Raw genomic sequence first — 17,974 nt, forward strand, 5'->3', positions numbered from 1 at the left:
GCATACCTTCCCCTTAAAATGGTCCTAGTTTCTCTGGGCATCTTCCCTGGAGCATCTTTGAAACGCTAACCCTAGTGAACCTTGACCTGTCAGAGACAATGGCAACTGAGTCCATTTATCCATGAGCCCGTAGCATGGCCTTCTAGCTCAGCCATCAGAGCAGAAAAACCACACACATCCGGAGTGGAGGTCACCAAGCATAGTGGAGACCCCCTGAGCTACTCCCTCTTCCCTGACCCCTAGGGCAACAGTAGGGCATCCCCATGAGGGCCCTGGGAGAAGAAGACGTACACAGTCTTAGTCTTTGTGGGGGAGAAAGGTATATACCAGCCCCAGCCTTTGGGGCACTTAAATCCAATCAGTGTTCATCAAGCCCAGGACAGAGAAGGCTCAAGACACCAGATGAAAACCTGAACTCTGGGAAGCCCCCAGGTTGATCCTGATTTCCTAGAGCTGCAGCTTTCCTGCAGCTTTAACACATTATGAAGGCAGCTCTGTAGTGGGAGCCCAGACCAGCCAGCCCACCAGTGAGCCAGGACAGGAGCTTTGGTAGGGCGAGTCAGCCCCAGGCGCCCAGCTGACCCGCTCCTGCATGCCTCGCTGTACTGTATGAGTAACCTCAACCCTGCTGACAGCCGGTCACCCTGCGACAAGTGTCTTCCAACTCGAAGATGAGGGACAGGGATTCTCATCTTTCTCTTGGGGAGTCCCCAAATGTGCAGTGACTTCAGCAGGTGGCTGTGAAGTTCTCCAAACCAAAGTCATTTGAATTCATTGGCATTTTTTAAAATTAATACCAAATCAGAGAGTACTTAGTGGAAACCACGTGGAAGGAAAGATGTCACAAATTTGACAAATTCCTCTTTGTCTTAGTTGTCATATTTGATTGACAAATTTACATACTTCATTCATTTCAACAAACACCCACCACATGCCCAGTTCTGTGTGATGTCCCTGAGCTTCGAATAGGAATCAGGCAGGGCCTTGGCCTGGCAAGGTCTCGATTTGGTTTACGAGGCAGGTGATGGTCAGAGTGTGTGAACAGTAGTGTGTGTGAGACAAAAAGAGGTGCTGTGGCAACCCACATGGAGTGCTAACACTGCCTGGGGTGTCAGGAAAATGTGCGGAAAGATTGGGAGGAATCCACCAGGACCTAAAAACAAGAAGTGCGGGGAGGGATGGTGGGCGTAGAGTTACAGAGGCGTGGGGAAAGGTGAGGCCTTCAAGAGTCAACTTCCGCAGGCTGGGACCTCACCCTGGGTGCCCGGCTGAGGCAAACCATAGGATGCTGGTGCTCTGCCTGGTCCAGGAGCCTTTCTGGCACTTTCTTAGTGAAATTTCTTCTTCACCGCACACTGGGTCAACGTGCACATGTCTGATAAGCACCGCAACCGATATGTGGCCTTCGAAGTCACCTACGTCATCCTATTCGGGATGCTAAAAGTAACTTACTCATCTGCTGCCTGCCCCATCTCACCTGTCCAGACAGGAGGTGGGCAGGTGGGCCACTTCAGAAGCAGGAGTTGGCAGAAGGGGACCCTGGAAATTTTGCAGCGTTTGAGTAACTATCCACTGGCTTCCAAGCGTATCGGGAGATGAGAGTCTTTCCACACAAAGACACTGGCCTAGAGGACCCTCCAAAGGAGAAGAGAGGAGAGCCAGTGCTTATTGAGGGTCCACTCTCCGTCGGCCCAGTGTCAGCTGCTTCTTGTATGTTACCATCATCTCTGCTTAAAGAGGAACCCCATGGGCTTCCCTGGTGGCACAGTCGTTGAGAGTCCACCTGCCGTGTCCACCTGCAGGGGACACGGGTTCGTGCCCTGGTCCGGGAAGATCCCACATGCCACAGAGCGGCTGGGCCCGTGAGCCATGGCCGCTGAGCCTGCGCGTCCGGAGCCTGTGCTCCGCAATGGGAGAGGCCACAACAGTGAGAGGCCCGCGTACCGCAAAAAAAAAAAAAAAAAAAAAAAAAAGAGGAACCCCAGGATGCCAGTCCCCCAGCTGGAAGGGCTTAGGTCAACCCCATGCCCGCACCTGCAGGCGCTCACACCGCCCTCCCTTCACCTTCCTGGCTTCCCCCTCACCCCCTCACCTGCACCACCTCGGCTGCTGGGCTTGGAGGGGCCTCATTCTGAGCTGTGATCCCTCCTTTCCACACAACTGCTCCAGCGGGAGCTGTCAGCACCCGCACGCACAGGAGCGGGTGTTCGCGAACGTTCGAAACTACCTTCCTTTAATGACAATGACATACGGATCCTTGAACAGGTAGCACATTTGTGTATTTTTTTCCAAGAGAAGCCCTCACTTGCATGCATCAGAGAAAAGGAATATGGGACAGAAGACACGGAAGAAAATAAAAGAAAATCAGGTTTGGAAATTAAATCTTTACACGTTTAAAAAAAATGAAACTAACAGGGAATTCCCTGGCGGTCCAGTGTTTAGGACTCTGTGCTTTCACTGCTATGGCCGGGGTTCAGTCCCTAGTTGGGGAGCTAAGATCCCGCGAGGCGCAGCCAAAAAGTAAAATAAATAAAATAAGGCAAAATGAAATATAAGAAAAAAAGAAACCAACAAATTCCTAACCCTTTATTCCACACACAAGTATCCCCATGGAACCCTAGAGTTTGGGGTCCCCCTGTGATAGGACATGATGTCCACTTACTTCAATGCCTCTGAATGTCCACTGGTTTGTAACACATGCACCTTCTTAGGGCACGGTTCCCTGGCCCGCCATGTCCTACGAGGCACCCAATCTCTCTTCTCACTTCCTCCCCACCCTTCCCCACCCCCCCAAGCCAAGGCAACAGGAAGTTCTTCTGACTCTGGTTCTCCAGCGTCCTGCTCCGTTCAGAAAGCACTATCTTTAGCTCATGTCTCCTGAACCTTCAGTCCCAGAGATGCTATTGTTCCTCTGCTTTTTAGAAGTTCTCACCCGTGAGTCATCTCTTCATTTTCATTCTTCTCTCTCTCTAGTCTCCTACTTATGCCCATTCAAGGATGTGAGAGTTCAGCCTTATCTTTGACTCGAGACATGAAAGAAGGGTGAGGGAGACAAGTCCGTGTGTGACCACACAGAGGATGCAGGGCAGAATCGGAGAGGAGGTGGAGGGCTAAGGGGTCGGGGTGGGTGTACGGAGGGAGTTGGGAGGGAAGCTGATGAGAGGAAAGAGCTGAAACTCTGGAGTTAGACTTCACTTTTCCCCTATGCTTCAGTTTCCTTTTCCCTAAAATGGGAAAGATAAGACCCAACAGGAAAGGTTATTAAAGGACTAACTTTTTTTTTTTTTTTTTTGCGGTACGTGGGCCTCTCACTGTTGTGGCCTCTCCCGTTGCGGAGCACAGGCTCCGGACGCACAGGCCCAGCGGCCATGGCTCACGGGCCCAGCCGCTCCGCGGCATGTGGGATCTTCCCGGACCGGGGCACGAACCCATGTCCCCTGCACCGGCAGGCGGACTCTCAACCACTGCGCCACCAGGGAAGCCCCAAGGACTAACTTTATGCCTAGTAATTTACTTACTTGACCTCACACTCTTACTCCCTTTTTCGTTCTTAACAAGTGAAGAGATTAGAGCTTAAAGATGAAGTAACTCGCCCAAAGCCACACAACTGGTAAACAGCAGAGCCGAGATCCAAACCCAAGCTGGTCTGCTTCCCCCACCCCTGCTTTTAGCCACCACCGAAGCTGCAATGCTGCCTCACACTTTACACCCGGCATCGAATTCTCGGGAGCACCACGTCCTCGCCTGACAAATCACAGCTACTGCATCTCAAGGAAGGAGTACATACCTCCCAATCTTAATCACCTCTAGGAGAGAGATCCTTTCCCCGCTAACCATTGCCCCCCTCACCCACTCCTCTTCATCCCTTAACATACAGGCTGGTCAACAACCTGCCAGGTTAACTATGACTCTATTATCGCCAGAGCTGCGATGCCCCAGAGGGGATGGACACAGGCTCCTTGAAAGCAAGGACCATTTATTCCCTTCAGATCTATCTCCTCAGCTAGTGAGGCATTTACTAACTGCCCAATTAAATACAGTCATCCTTGGTCTCTTGGTAGGGGGTAGGGGGATTGGTTCCAGGACGCCCGAGGATACCAAAATCCGAGCATGCTCAAGACCCTTATATAAAATGGCCTAGTATTTGTGTATAACCTATAACACATCCTCCCTTATACTTTAAATTATCTCTAGATTACTTAGGAGACCTAATACAATGTAAATGCTACGTAAATCGTTGTAAACACAATGTAAATACTATCGCAAATTCAGCAAAGGAAAAGTTTTGCTTTTTGGAACTTTCTGGATTTTCTCCTTCTTGCATATCTTCAATCCGCGGTTGGTTGAAACACAGATGCAGAACCCATGGATACGGAAGGCAACTGTAGTTATTTGTAGATATACAGCCAAGACAAGGACTGGTAAAGGATGGGAGTAACCATATTTCTCATAAACTCTGTGGTTCACTGTGAGATCCTGCCTTCTTAAAATGTGTCACTGGCAGACAGGCCACTGAACGGCCTCTGAGTCCCAGGTGCCATTCAATTCTGAATTCTCAAGGGGACTCCAGGAGCCTGGGGCAGATAGAGGAGGGAAAAACATATATCATCTCATAACATTGGTGTGGATTTTAAGTGTTTAGCTTTAATCACAATTGGTAGGTTTGATTTTTTTAAAATCCTTAGAAGTAATTTACATGAAAACATATGTCCTCACCAAAATTAGCATACGAATGTTCAGAGCAGCATTATTCAGAATAGCCAAAAGTGGAAAATAATCCAAATGTCCATCAACTGATGAATGGATACATGAAATGTGGTTATCTCCATAAAATAGAATATTATTCAGGAAAAAAAATGAATGAAGGGGCTTCCCTGGTGGCGCAGTGGTTGGGAGTCCGCCTGACGATGCAGGGGACACGGGTTCATGCCCTGGTCCGGGAAGATCCCACATGCCGCAGAGCGCCTGGGCCCGTGAGCCATGGCCACTGAGCCTGTGCGTCCAGAGCCTGTGCTCCGCAACGGGAGAGGCCACAACAGTGAGAGGCCCGCATACCACAAAAAAAAAAAAAGAATGAAACACTGATACATACTACAACATGAATGAACCTTGAAAATTATGCTAAGTGAAAGAAGCCAGACACAAAAGACCGTGTATGGTATGAATCCATTTATATGAAATATCCAGAGAGAGAAAAAGCAGATTTGTAGTTGCCAGGGGCTAAAAGGAGATGGGGGAAATGGGGAATGACTGCTAATGTGTATGGAGTTTATTTGAGGGTGATGAAAATGTTCTAAAATTGATCATGGTGACTATTGCACAACTCTGAGAATATACTAAAAAATCATTGAATTATACAGTTCAAATGGGTGACTCATATAGTATATGAATTATACCTCAATAAAGCTGTTACAAATAAAAAGTAATTTACAGTGAACACAATTGTTTTCTTACAATTGATATTGACTTCAATTATGCCAACCATTGAGATGTCTTCTCTTCTAAGGTAGCTCTTTTTCACCTTGTTTACTCTCAAATCAGCTACTTTTCAAGGACACTTACTGATTTTATTTTCCTTTCAAGCCCACAAAAAAAGGCACAAGGATTTTTTTTCAAATCTGAGATGTTTTTATGATCAAAGTGATACATTGTTAAAAATTCATACAATACAGAAATAGTATAATAAACATCAAACATCTACTCATAACCCCTTTCCCAAAGATTGACACTCTAATAGTTTGGTTTACAGCCTTCCGGAGTTTTAATGCATATATAAATATAAATGTAATTTGCACCAACTTGATCATCCAAATATACTGTTCTGAGACCAGCTTTCTTTCTTTGACAGTCTGTCATAGATAGCTTTCAATGACCAAACATTTTGATATACACCATAATTTTTAATACCTGCTTAATATTCTGTTGAATAGACAACCCCCCAGTTATAGCCGTCAACACCACATTAATGTGTTATTTAAGCTGTTGTCATGGTTTTGCTATGCTAAACAAGCTACAATGGACGTTCTTTGAGATAAATTCCCAGAAATGGGAAGGCTTGGCCAAAGGAGTTGCATATTTTACATGTGGATGTATATTCCTCGATCACCTTCTAGAAAGGAGGCTAATTGAGAAGATCCTACAAAAAGAAGTATCTTTCCTACCTGGACATCAAGAGCCAGGGGACAGGCAAGGGGCTCCATTCGGCTGTCCATCACTCCCCACCTGGAGGCAGAGGTGGGGACATCACATCTCTTCACGATTTCTTGTGTGTTTCCACAGGTGGGAACCAGGCAAATCCTTGAATTATAGCTATGTTTTCAATTCTAAGATTCCAAGGATTTCCCCTCTCAATTTCTAGTTCATGGTGATTTCCAAATTTAGACAAAATTCATTATGTCTGAAAGTAACTAGAAGAAAGTGTACGGTCACAGAGTACCGACTGAGGATAAGTTGACAGAACTCGTTAGAGCAAAAGGAATAACTTTCTGAGATTCCAAAGCACCACTTGATTTTTCTGATCTTCTCCACAACAAGCTCATGTTCGGAACCAGGCTTTCAAGATGGTCTAGCTCCATGGCCTAGCTCCATGATAAACTTTAAAGCCTACTTTTCTCTAGTGAAACAGAAGTTATTGCCTCTTCCTCAGACACGTTGCACTTTCCTGTTTTGTGTCTTTGTAGTTAATAATAAAAAGCTGACACCATTTCCTGAGAATATATTATATGCCAGGACCCTGCTACGTGCTTTTGGTGGGATATTTAAGGTAATCTTCGAGCAGTTCTATGAGGCAAGTACTATTTCTCCCCATAAACATATAAGGGAAAATGAAGCTCAGAAAGGTTAATGACTTACCCGGAGCCACACAGCCGTTCAGAGAAACCAGGTCATCCTAATGCCAACGCTTCTGCTCTAAATCTCTCCCCTGCATTGCCTGTCATCCCCCACTCTCTCCAGCTCCCAACAATCTAAATCCCTCAAGATGCAGCTCAAATCCCACCTCTTCTGACAGCTGCCTACCTTCAACCCAATGGAAGTTGTCTTTCATCATTCTGAATTGCTGCTGTCTGAACTCTGAAGGGAGTATTGTCCTCGACACAGTTTACCACTCCTTTTTTCAGTTTAATTCATTCAGTCATCCCCTCCTTCATGTCTTTTCAATGAGCCAGGCTCTGCCAGATGCCCAGCCCGCAGCCGCAGTTCTCAAGGAGGTGAGACCAGGGTTATATCTGCCCCTAGACTTCGGACTCATCAGAGGCAGGGGTGATGGTTACTCTCTGCATTCCCCGGAGTGGCGGCAGAGCCCATGAGGCGTGCAGCAGACATTTCTGGGTTCATTGGTGAGTTGGATAGTCAATGGTAGTGCAGGGGGAGGGCTGCTTTCTCCCCCCAAAGCAGGGCCACTGGGTCTCTCCCTGTACCCCACGACCTACCTATTCTGTAAATTCACCCCTTCCTGCTCTGAGGCATTTCTCCTCTCACCCGGGAGGCAGCTCTGGCCAGATCATTTATCTCTGTGCCCTGTCTTCTGCAGAGAGGGACGTGCAGCCCAGCAGGTGCCAGATAACAAGCCCATTAAACCTCCGTCTCTGCTCTCAGCATGAGCTGCAGGCACTCCACGGTGTTTATCTTCCCTACCAAGCAGCTGGGTGGATGGCGAGGGTCTCCCTCAACGTGAGAAAAGCAGGAAAGAGACTCTACCTGGAGCCCCAGGTCACAGAACACCAGGCACGGCACCCAGTGGGGTGCCCCCCATCCTGAGGACCAGGGTTGGGCCCAGACTACGAGAAAAACCAAACCCTGATGTCTACCTCCATTCATCCTTCCGACGGCTCTTCTGGCCCAAGACACACACACACACACACACACACACACACACACACACACACACACACACACACACACACACACACGGACAGCCCCTCCTTCTCTGGCCCCCTGACAGGAAAACTCAAAAGAGAATACATAAAGCAATTCTACTCCAAAAAACTTAATTTAAAAAAAAGAACACAGGTGAGGGAAAAGCCAAGGAAACTACCTCGTACGAGGGAACTGGGGTAGGTGGTCCCCAATCCCCGTGCTGTAATTTGAGAGCATCAGGCAGAACTAACTCCTCAGCCACCTGCCACCAGGGCCTGAAAGTTCTCATTTAGGGTTGTTTTCTGAGATGGCCCCAAAGTCTCTCTTTGAGGGCTGGCTTCATAGCACTCGGAAGGGCCCTACACATGGTTTTACGCTCTTCTGGGGCCATATTGAGATTCCTAACAATTTTTTAATGAGAGTGACCCTGTGTTTTCATTGTGCACTGGGCCCTGCGAATCACAAAGCTGGTCCTATTGATCAGAGGGGAGCAAGATTCTTCAGGAAAAGGATGCAGGACGGAACAGGCTCTTGATGGGGGGAGGGGGGCTGGTGAGGGCCAAAGGGCTGTCCCTGAGAGCTGGGGCAGCTTCACTGGCCCCACTCAGGCCCCAGCAGCTCAGAGAACCTAACTGAGGCCGGGCCACCCTGTGTCTTGTCCCTCCGCCACCAGCCTTTCCCAAGTCACCAAAGCCAGCAGAGCACTGAGAGCTTCTGGGTCTCACCGTGTCCCTGGGAAGACGTCAGAAAGCGTCCCCTGAGTGTAAACTCGTGCAGCCACTATGGAGAACAGTATGGAGGTTCCTTAAGAAACTAAAAATAGAATTACCCTGTGATCCAACAATCCCACTCCTGGGCACATATCTGGAAAAGACGAAAACTCTAATTCAAAAAGATACATGCACCCCAGTGTTCATAGCAGCACTATTCACAATAGCCAAGATATGAAGCAACCCAGGTGCCCATCAAGAGATGACTGGATAAGGAAGATGTGGTATACAATGGAATATTACTCAGCCATAAAAAGAATGAAATAAGGCCATTTTCAGCAACATGGATGGACCTAGAGATTATCATACTAAGTGAAGTAAGTCAGACAGAGAAAGACAAATATCATGTGATATCACTTCTATATGCAATCTAAAAAAAAATACAAATGAAATTATATACAAAACAGAAACAGAATCACAAACATTGAAAACAAATTTATGGTTACCAAAGGGGAAGCCCAGGGAGGGATATATTAGAAGTATGTAATTAACAGATACAAACTACTACACATAAAATAGATAAGCAACAAGGATTTATTGTATAGCACAGGGAACTATATTCAATATCCTGGAAAATAATCTGAACTATATATATGCATATATAAAACTGAATCACTTTGCTGTACACCTGAAACCAACACGATATTGTAAATCAACTACACTCCAATTAAAAAAAAAAAAAAGCATCCCCCTGCCTCCCAGCCCTGGGTGTGCACACGGCGTGTGATGGTGGCTCATCCCCACGGTTACATGCTTCTGTCCGTCTACCAGGCCCTGGGCTCAGCCTCCAGCTGCAAATCCTCCTGCAGCCACCAGGGCCGTAACAAGGTCAACTCTAAGGAATGAGCTGTAGTTTGCTGGGTGCCTTCAGCCACAGCAAAATGGGACTGGAAGCCCCTGGTTCACTAGGGCTGAGCCCACCCCACAGAGAGCCCATTTCAGACTCCTTGTGATTCAGAGCCCAACTAGGGAGCAAAAATTCACCCCCAACCCCATTCCCATCAGAAGCCTTTCTCCCTCCTCTGGGAAAACCAGCACCTTATTAAAGCGGGGAGTTGGGCCTGTGGAGTGAAAGTGGGAGCTCCTTTCAGGCAAGAGCCAGGCCTTAGACTCCTTTGCATCCCAGTGTCAAGCTCAGAGCCCTGCTAGGAAAGAAGGAAGGAAAGAGGGAGGGAGGGAGGGAGGAAGGGGAGGATTGCCTAGGCAGAACTATTTAGGATAGCGCCTAGGAAACCCTCCTGTCTTCCAATCTCCTTCAAAACAGCCTGTCAGGGGCTTCCCTGGTGGCGCAGTGGTTGAGAGTCCACCTGCCGATGCAGGGGACGCGGGTTCGTGCCCCAGTCCGGGAGGATCCCACATGCCGTGGAGCGGCTGGGCCTGTGAGCCATGGCTGCTGAGTCTGCGCATCCGGAGCCTGTGCTCCACAACGGCAGAGGCCACAGCAGTGAGAGGCCTGCGTACCGCAAAAAAGAAAAATAAAAAAACACAGTCTGTCAGGTTCCACCAATATTACTGCATTCTTTAAGGTCCTTTTGAAGCCTTCAGAAGCCCCAATAAAATTCAAATATTCCTGGAAATAACTCTGTGGGCTTTCTTCCAGGGAGATAAAGGGTGGTACTTGGAGTCTGGTGAAGGCAGAAGGAAGGCAGGGCGAGGGGGAGAGGCAGTGGTGACAAAGGAAGGAACACACCGGTGGCCACACTGTGCAGGGGGCCTGTGCAGTCACTTGTGTCTACAGAGCCGACAGACGCAGCTCCAAGTGGCTTCTGAGCCGTGGCTTGCTGAGTTTTGCTTGTCCTAAGCTCCTTCCTGCCCCAGCTCCCCGCTGCCCCGGATCCTGAATCCCCCTCCCTTCCCGAGCAATAGAAAAGCAGGCCCTCCCTTCACAGAAGGGAAGAACCAAGCCACATAGCGGGTGGGAGCATGGATGGGCGGCTGGCACTCCTGCAAAGTGTCCCTGAGCCCTGCCTTCCAGCCCCTCTTCCCAGCATCCTGCCTGCCTGTGTGGATGTCGGCCCAGCCCAGCCCACTGGGACCCCAAGGAGGCTGCGCTGAAACAGGTCTCCCACTTGGTCCTACCTCGGAGGGGCACCGGGAAAGAAGGACCTGGAGGGCCTGCCCCCAGACACTCCCTGGAAATCCGGTCCCACTCAGCAGAATGAGACCTCATTAGGAGAGCCTGCTGCAAAGCGGATTAGGCATCCCCGTGAGTTCCCGTCACGCGGTTGTTATTATCAGTACTTTTCATCATGATTCAGGACTCGTGAGTAGTTCGGAACCAGTGCCCCTCTCGCCAGCTGCAGCTGCCCTGGGATCAGCTGATCAGCACCAGGCCCCCCGCTAAATCCCCACTTCAAATCCACAAGCATGTGGATTCATCAAGGGCTTGGGCCTCTAGACCTGCGTAAAAGTGCAGGGGAGCCTCCCCTCCCCCAGAAGGGAGAATCAGCGCTGGCGGTCCTCGGGGAGGCCTCCGGAGGGGGCAGGGCCAGAGCTGGGTCTAGCAGGATGGGGACAGGGGCACCTGAATTGGGGGCTGCAGCAAAGGCAGCCAGAGATCTCTTTCTACCTTAAGCACATCTCTGCTCCCCTGCCTGGTCCTTAATAGTCTGGAAGTTTCCCTGTAACTGCCCCCAAAGCAGCAAAAAGCATTCTCCTGTGAATTCTAGGGATCAAAGTGGTCTTTTCTACCCTCCCCTAAGTTCCACCATAGACCTGGGGAGTGAGGATAATGCATCTCAGGTCCTCTTCACACCTGCTGCTGCAACCAGTCAGAGGGCAGCCTCCAGGGTCCTCCACCCTCTCCATCCTGCTCCAACCTGGAACTGTCTCTAAGCCTGGAGGACAATTCCGCCCCAGGGAGCCCCTTAGCTACTTCTCAATGCTCTCCTCGACTGGAGAAGGTCATCTCAGGGCTGGACAGGGTTGCTGTTCTCACATACAAGGACGGCCCTGCAGGTAGTGGCCCCCAGGATCCCGTCTCACCCATCCATGTTCACTCATTGGCTCCGCTGGACATCTGCTGAGGACCTCAAGCCGAGTGCTTGCCGGGAGGGAGGACAGCAAACCCATTCATCCCCCCTGAGCTCCCCACCTGGGGAGCCCATAAGGAGCAGGGCTGGGGTGGAGGTCGTCCATTGTGTCGGAGGCACCGCTGGGAGTTCCACGGCCTTTGCCCTCAAGGAGCTTAGAGTCTCCAAGCTGACACAGTGTGATGAGGCTGGGGGCAGGGGGTGCCAGCAGGATGCAGAGTGAGCAGCTGTGGGGGGGGCCCTAAGCAGTGCTGAAGAAGTGGAGGGAACAAGGGACAGAGGCCTGGCAGGCCTAACAGCCATGGATCTGGGAACTGGAGCTCAGGAAGAAGAGGAGAAGTGCTGTGCTCTAAACAGAGCCAGGCACGGTCAGATTTACGTTTTAGAAAGTGACTGGCCAGAGCTGTCCTGGAGGAACCTGCCTTCTTTGTCTAGTGAGCGATGCCTGACAACTGCACTAAAGCAACGGAGGTGAGGTACTGCAGAGGGGCAGAGTGGATGGATTTAAGGAGGGCGAACGGACAGGATGTGGCAACTAATGGAAGCAGGTTGTGCGTGAGAAGGAAGACGACACCCGGCTTCTGGCTTCATCGGCCGGGAGGACAGCTGAGCAATTAACAAAGGCTGGGAATACGGACAAGGGGCAGGATGGTGGGGATGATAAAGGGCTCAGTTTTAAACTCGTTGACTTTGAGGTGTTTGTGGGACAAATAGGAGATGCTGAAAAACTGTTAGACGGTGTTATGGATTTGGAAGATAATGGCAAACTGAAAGCATACAAGTACTTGAGGTCATCCAGTTTGTAAATGACAACAAGGTGAAACCCCGAGGAACACCATCATATAATCCAAAGGAAAAGGAAGAGGGACCTGGGGAAAGTTGAATGGAATGATCAGAGATAGAAGAAAAATCAGGAGAGAAAGAGAGCAAGTGCATTAGGACTTTTCTGCATGTAACCAAAAAAGCCAATGCAAACTGGCCTAAATAATAAAAGTGATTTAAAGGTGCGTGTAATTGGAAATCCAGGGCCAATACTGGCTTCAGGTTTAGTTTGATCCAGCTGCTCAACAACGACATCAAGGATTCAGTTTCTTTCTGTCTCTTGGTTCTGCCTTATGTGGGATTAGCTTTCTTCTAATGCCAATTGCCAAAACTCCTAGGTTTCATATCGTCCCCTCTGAGTTCAGAAGAAAAAGACCCACACACCCAGATATCTCCCAGAGGAGCAAGAAACTTTCTTACCTGGAAAGCTATCACATTTTTCCCCACCCCTGAACCAATTTCTGTGGCTCTAATTAGCTTATAGGCAAACCATTTCCCCCAGATGTAGAGCATGAGATGGACTTGATTTTCCACAAAGCGCATACACAGAGAAGTAGAGTCCTTAAATTAAAAAAAATAAGGGGGCTTCCCTGGTGGCGCAGTGGTTGAGGGTCCGCCTGCCGATGCAGGGGACACGGGTTCGTGCCCCAGTCCGGGAGGATCCCACATGCCATGGAGCGGCTGGGCCCGTGAGCCACGGCTGCTGAGCCTGCGCGTCCGGAGCCTGTGCTCCACAATGGGAGAGGCCACAACAGTGAGAGGCCCGCATACCGCAAAAAAAAAAAAAGAAAAAGTATTACCAAAAAAATAGAAAGAATGGATGTTAGGGGAAAGTATTGCAGATGAGATATTTTCAAGGAGGAAGTGGTCAACAGCATCAAAAACAGAGAGATTAAGGGTCACCTTTATTTGAATGAGGTGGGATGGTAATAGCCATCCATCCTACGGTTATTACGGGGGGGTCCATCTAGAAATTCTTTTGGAAATTGTGGTACCCAAAGGGAGTCAAACCATGCCTAGGCTTTGGACGGTATGTGTGAGCAGAAGTGCATATGTGTGAGTACAGGGGATCACATGGCCACAGTGAATTTTAGGAAACTCACTCTGGCCTCAGAGTGGGGATGCAGTGAAGGAGCCAGTGGCAGGTGACAAGAGCACGGGAGGCTCTCACAGGTACTTGGGAGGCCTCATCCAGGTGATGGTGGTGATGGTGGCCAGGGATGGAGAAGAGGATAGAGTGAGCAATATTAAAGAGGATAAGACAGGGCTTCCCTGACGGGGCAGTGGTTAAGAATCCGCCTGCCAATGCAGGGGACACGGGTTCGATCCCTGGTCCGGGAAAATCCCACATGCCACGGAGCAACTAAGCCTGTGCGCCCCAACTACCGAGCCTGCGCTCTAGAGCCCGTGAGCCACAACTACTGAGCCCGCGTGCCACAACTACTGAAGCCCACATGCCTACAACCTGTGCTCTGCAACAAGAGAAGCCACTGCAATGAGAAGCCCGCTCAGCGCAACGAAGATCCAATGCAGCCAAAAATAAATAAATAAAACAAATAAATTTTTTTTAAAAAAGAGAGAGGATAGGACAGCAGGACTGGGGAGTGTTTGGAAATGAAGGGTGAGGAGGGGAGGTACCCTGGATGTGAGGGCAGGACTGGACAGCCCCCACCAGCCACCATCAAGGATGAGGGCCCTGCCAGAACTCTCCTTCCCTCCCCAGCCAGTTCATCCACTGCTGAGATGCCAGTGATGTCAGATGTGCTGCCACGGTCAGGATGACTAACTATTCACCGTGGAAAGGAAATTGCATATACACGTGTGGGAAACGCTTCAGGCTCCAGCTGGCTCCCCCGGTGGGGGGAAAAGGGTGAGCTCCAAGAGGAAGGAACTAAAGGGGAGAGATGCTCCCCCATTAAATTTTTTATAAAAATGCAAGTAGAAGAGAATTTTGCCCCAAGGAGCAGCTGGAGCACAAGAACAGGATCCTAAGTCTTCATTTTGGAGGCAGCTCCCTCAGTGGCTGGTGATTTTTCTTCTGGAAGGTAAAGTGTTTGCAGTCCCTGTTCCAAGAACTTGGACCCCAAGTCCTTTTTTTTTTTTTTTTCTCCCAGACTTTGGCTTTGGTCGAATAGGCAATGCTGGAATCCTTTCTGCAGGAGAGTGGACCCAGTTGCAGTCTTGGCCACGCTTCCTTGGCCCTGGCTCCAGTTTGGGGGGAAAGGGAGAGAGCTGGGGGACGGATGGAGTGGAGAACACACAAGGGGATGACAGAGGAAGGATGGACCGCTCTTCCCAACAGCCCCTGGAAGGAAGGACAGGAAGGAGAGTCCTGGCAAAACAGCTAATCCCCTGCCTCTGCTTTCTCGCTCAGCATCCTCAGGCCTGAATTTCTTGCCCTCGTCTGACTCTAGGGGAGAAAGAGGTGGAGGAGCTGCGGACGAACATGTTTCCAAGACCCACTCCACCAAAACACAAGCCACCGATCTGGAAAACACAGCCCCTGGCTCACCACAGCCGCACCTGCCTCCGCCCACACAAGTGAGGCGACTCCGTTTGTGTCTCCAGGATGTGGTCCACATCCAACCCTGACGTCCAAGGAAAGAGGACCGGGAGCTGCAGTTGGCTGGAGGATGTCTACGCTCAGTGCTTTGGCCTTCTCTGCCCCAAAGCATCAGGAGAATCTGGAAAGAGTCAAACTAGAGGTCCCGGTTACTATTTTCGGAAGATGCTCAAGGAAATCTGTTCTTCCATCTAAAAACCTCTCCACCCAATCACCAGGAAGGCCACAAGGTCAAAAGCGGCCTTTTGGTTCATACTCCGCCCCTTCTTCCCTCTCACTGAGCACCAAGAATAACTTCCTGCTGGGGGTGAGGTGGGTAAAAACAGATTTAATTACAGTTTCTGTTTCTGACCTCACTCCCCCACCCCAGGGGCCGCCATGCTGCCCTGCCTGGCTGTGGTGTCAATGAAAGGGCACCAGCCTGGCTGACACCACCGCAGGCCAAGACGCCACCCAGAGAGAGCCTGGGAGCTGGAGGGTCATCTATCTCCAAGGCCAAGCTCACTCGTTCTCACGGCAATCCCTGAGCAATCTCTGGTAATACCAGAGCATTTGGTCTTGGGGTATCTTCTTCAGATGCCTAAGGCAGGATGGAAGGGGCTTCTAAGTCTTTGAAAGAGAGGGTAGTTTTCCCCTGGATATCTCTAGGCCAGCATTGCCTTCTCCTCCAGTTCCCAAATCTCACCCCTTACCCCCTCTACCCGTACCCTGACCGCATCCTTGCTGCTCTGTGGCAGTCCATCAGGACTGCTTCCTGCTAAGTGCTTTCTCACACGCAGTTCTCAGCAGCGTGAAATGGGGCCTCGTATTGTGTGGCCTGCCCTCCATTGTTGACAAGCCCAGGTAACACACCTCTCTGGATCCTCCACCCTCACCTCCGGCTTCCAATGGAAAATTTTTAGAAGTCCAGGATTCCCCAAGCAAACATTTTGCAAGTCGTGCTCTGCCCATGGCCAGCCCTTAGCTATCCTCTTAAACTCTGACAAGCAGGTGAAGAGGGCCCTTCTCCCCACAAAGCCCCACTAAACTCCTTACAGTGTGAACCTGGTCATGAGATGTTTCTGAAAAATGAAGGCTGATCCAGGAAGGGCTTCTATGGTGCTGTGTGAAAGCTATTTTTCTGATTTGGGACCTCACCCACTGGGATTCCGTTAACAGCCTTTGTTGTCCAAGAATGTGAGTTAGGAATCCCTCCAGGAGGTAGGAGGGGTGATTTAAACGAAGAAGAGAATAAAAGCTTTTAGACATGGTCCCTCCGTGCCAAGAACGGCTCCGGAGGCTTACAAGTGCTCGCAGGCCCATCAAAGGGAAGCCGGGGCCGATAACGCTGTTTGTTGACTCGGTGAAATACTACATCTCAGGGTTATTGCCATTGAAAACATCTCCTCTATCTGGGATCTTTTCTACACCAAGCACACAATTGCTTCATTCATCTCCTCAGAGGAATCTGTCACCAAATCCATAAGCTGCCTCTGCCAGCAGGCGGGTTGGGACACCCACCTGCCCAGCCTCTGCCCACTGGGATGAGACAAGGATGCGGTTAATAAACCCCAGATTCTCTCCCACCCTGCGGGCAGCACACGCCTCCCTCCCCCGACCTAGCCCAGCCCGCCTCACCATCAGAAAGAACCAAAGCAAGGGCAGAGGGATGGGAGCGGGAATTTGGTCTCAGTGTTCAGGGAGCTTCACATACACATACGATGTACTCCTCTGCCCAAGAAAGGAAATCTAACCTCACAGTGTGCCTTCTATGTGCCAGACATATGCTATGTCACACGACTGAGCTTTACAACGACCCAGTGAGGCTGGTCTTTCATGGAGGAAAAAGTTGCCCAAGGTCACAGTAGCAAGAGTAGGACTCAAACTCCCACCCCTGATGGGAAGGATGTGGGCAAACCAATGCGAATCTGAGCTCTGTGTCACCTGCCTCTTTACCGAGGGTAGCAATGGTACCTCCGCACCCCACCTCTCAGCCCTGTGCAGAGGGGAATCGCGCGTAAGTCTAAGTGCGCTGTAACCTGGAAAGCACTGGCCAGATGTCAATGGGCTGTGACTTCCTCGAGGGCGGCAGGGTGTCCTGCTTCATCTCCGTGTCCTGGTACCCAGGTCACCTTCTATGGATGTCGTGGTGGGATGAAGCAGTGCCCACCTCACGGGCCATGGGGAGAAGGGAGAGACCTCCCCATGGTGCGGTGGGGTGTAGAGATAGATTGGGGCTGGAGGGGTGGCAGGGGAGCCAGGCCTCACGTGGCGGACCACCCCGAGGGAAGATTAAGCGCATGCTCTGCTCTGGGAGTGGGAAGCGGGTCAGGGGACCCCCGCCGGGGACCCCGGGGACCCCCCCCCCCGCGCCCACAAGGCTAGTCAGGCAGATCAGCAAAATCTGCTGAGGTCTTACAGGAAGAGCCACGTGACCTTGTCAGAAGAGGTGAGAGCTGAACTGAAGCCCAAAGCACTCTCACTCTGACGGGACAGTGGGTCAGGCAGAGGGGTGATGCCTGCCTGATGCCACCTTAAAGGAGCCCTGCAGCTCCTAACAGAAAGGCAGCCCCTGCCGCCCGGGTTTGACTCATCTATGAGCAAAAAGCAGCTGCTCTGGGCAGGTTTTAGCTGGGGGGAGGGGGGTCCCCCCAGACCCAGGTCAGCCTTGTAGGGAGGGGACTCCTGCCAGAGACACCAACATCACCATCACCTCACACCTCTGGGGTCCCCTCTGCCCCCTGTGAGAGAGGCTGGATCCCCAGGGCTCTTCTCTGTACCTATTAGTGCACTGACTGCTTTCTGAGTTTTGTTGCAGGCCCTGCGGTCCTGTCTTCCTTGTGGAACCGAGGGCGGGGCCCTTATGCCTCCTGTGTCCTCTCAGCAGCTCCCACGGGGCCCCGCCTGGCGAGTGTGCATCACGGACAGCCGTGAGGATGAAGGTGGGTTCA

The sequence above is a fragment of the Mesoplodon mirus genome, assembly GCF_964341445.2.
Source record: "Mesoplodon mirus genome assembly, chromosome: 20".
Taxonomy (NCBI): domain Eukaryota; kingdom Metazoa; phylum Chordata; class Mammalia; order Artiodactyla; family Ziphiidae; genus Mesoplodon; species Mesoplodon mirus.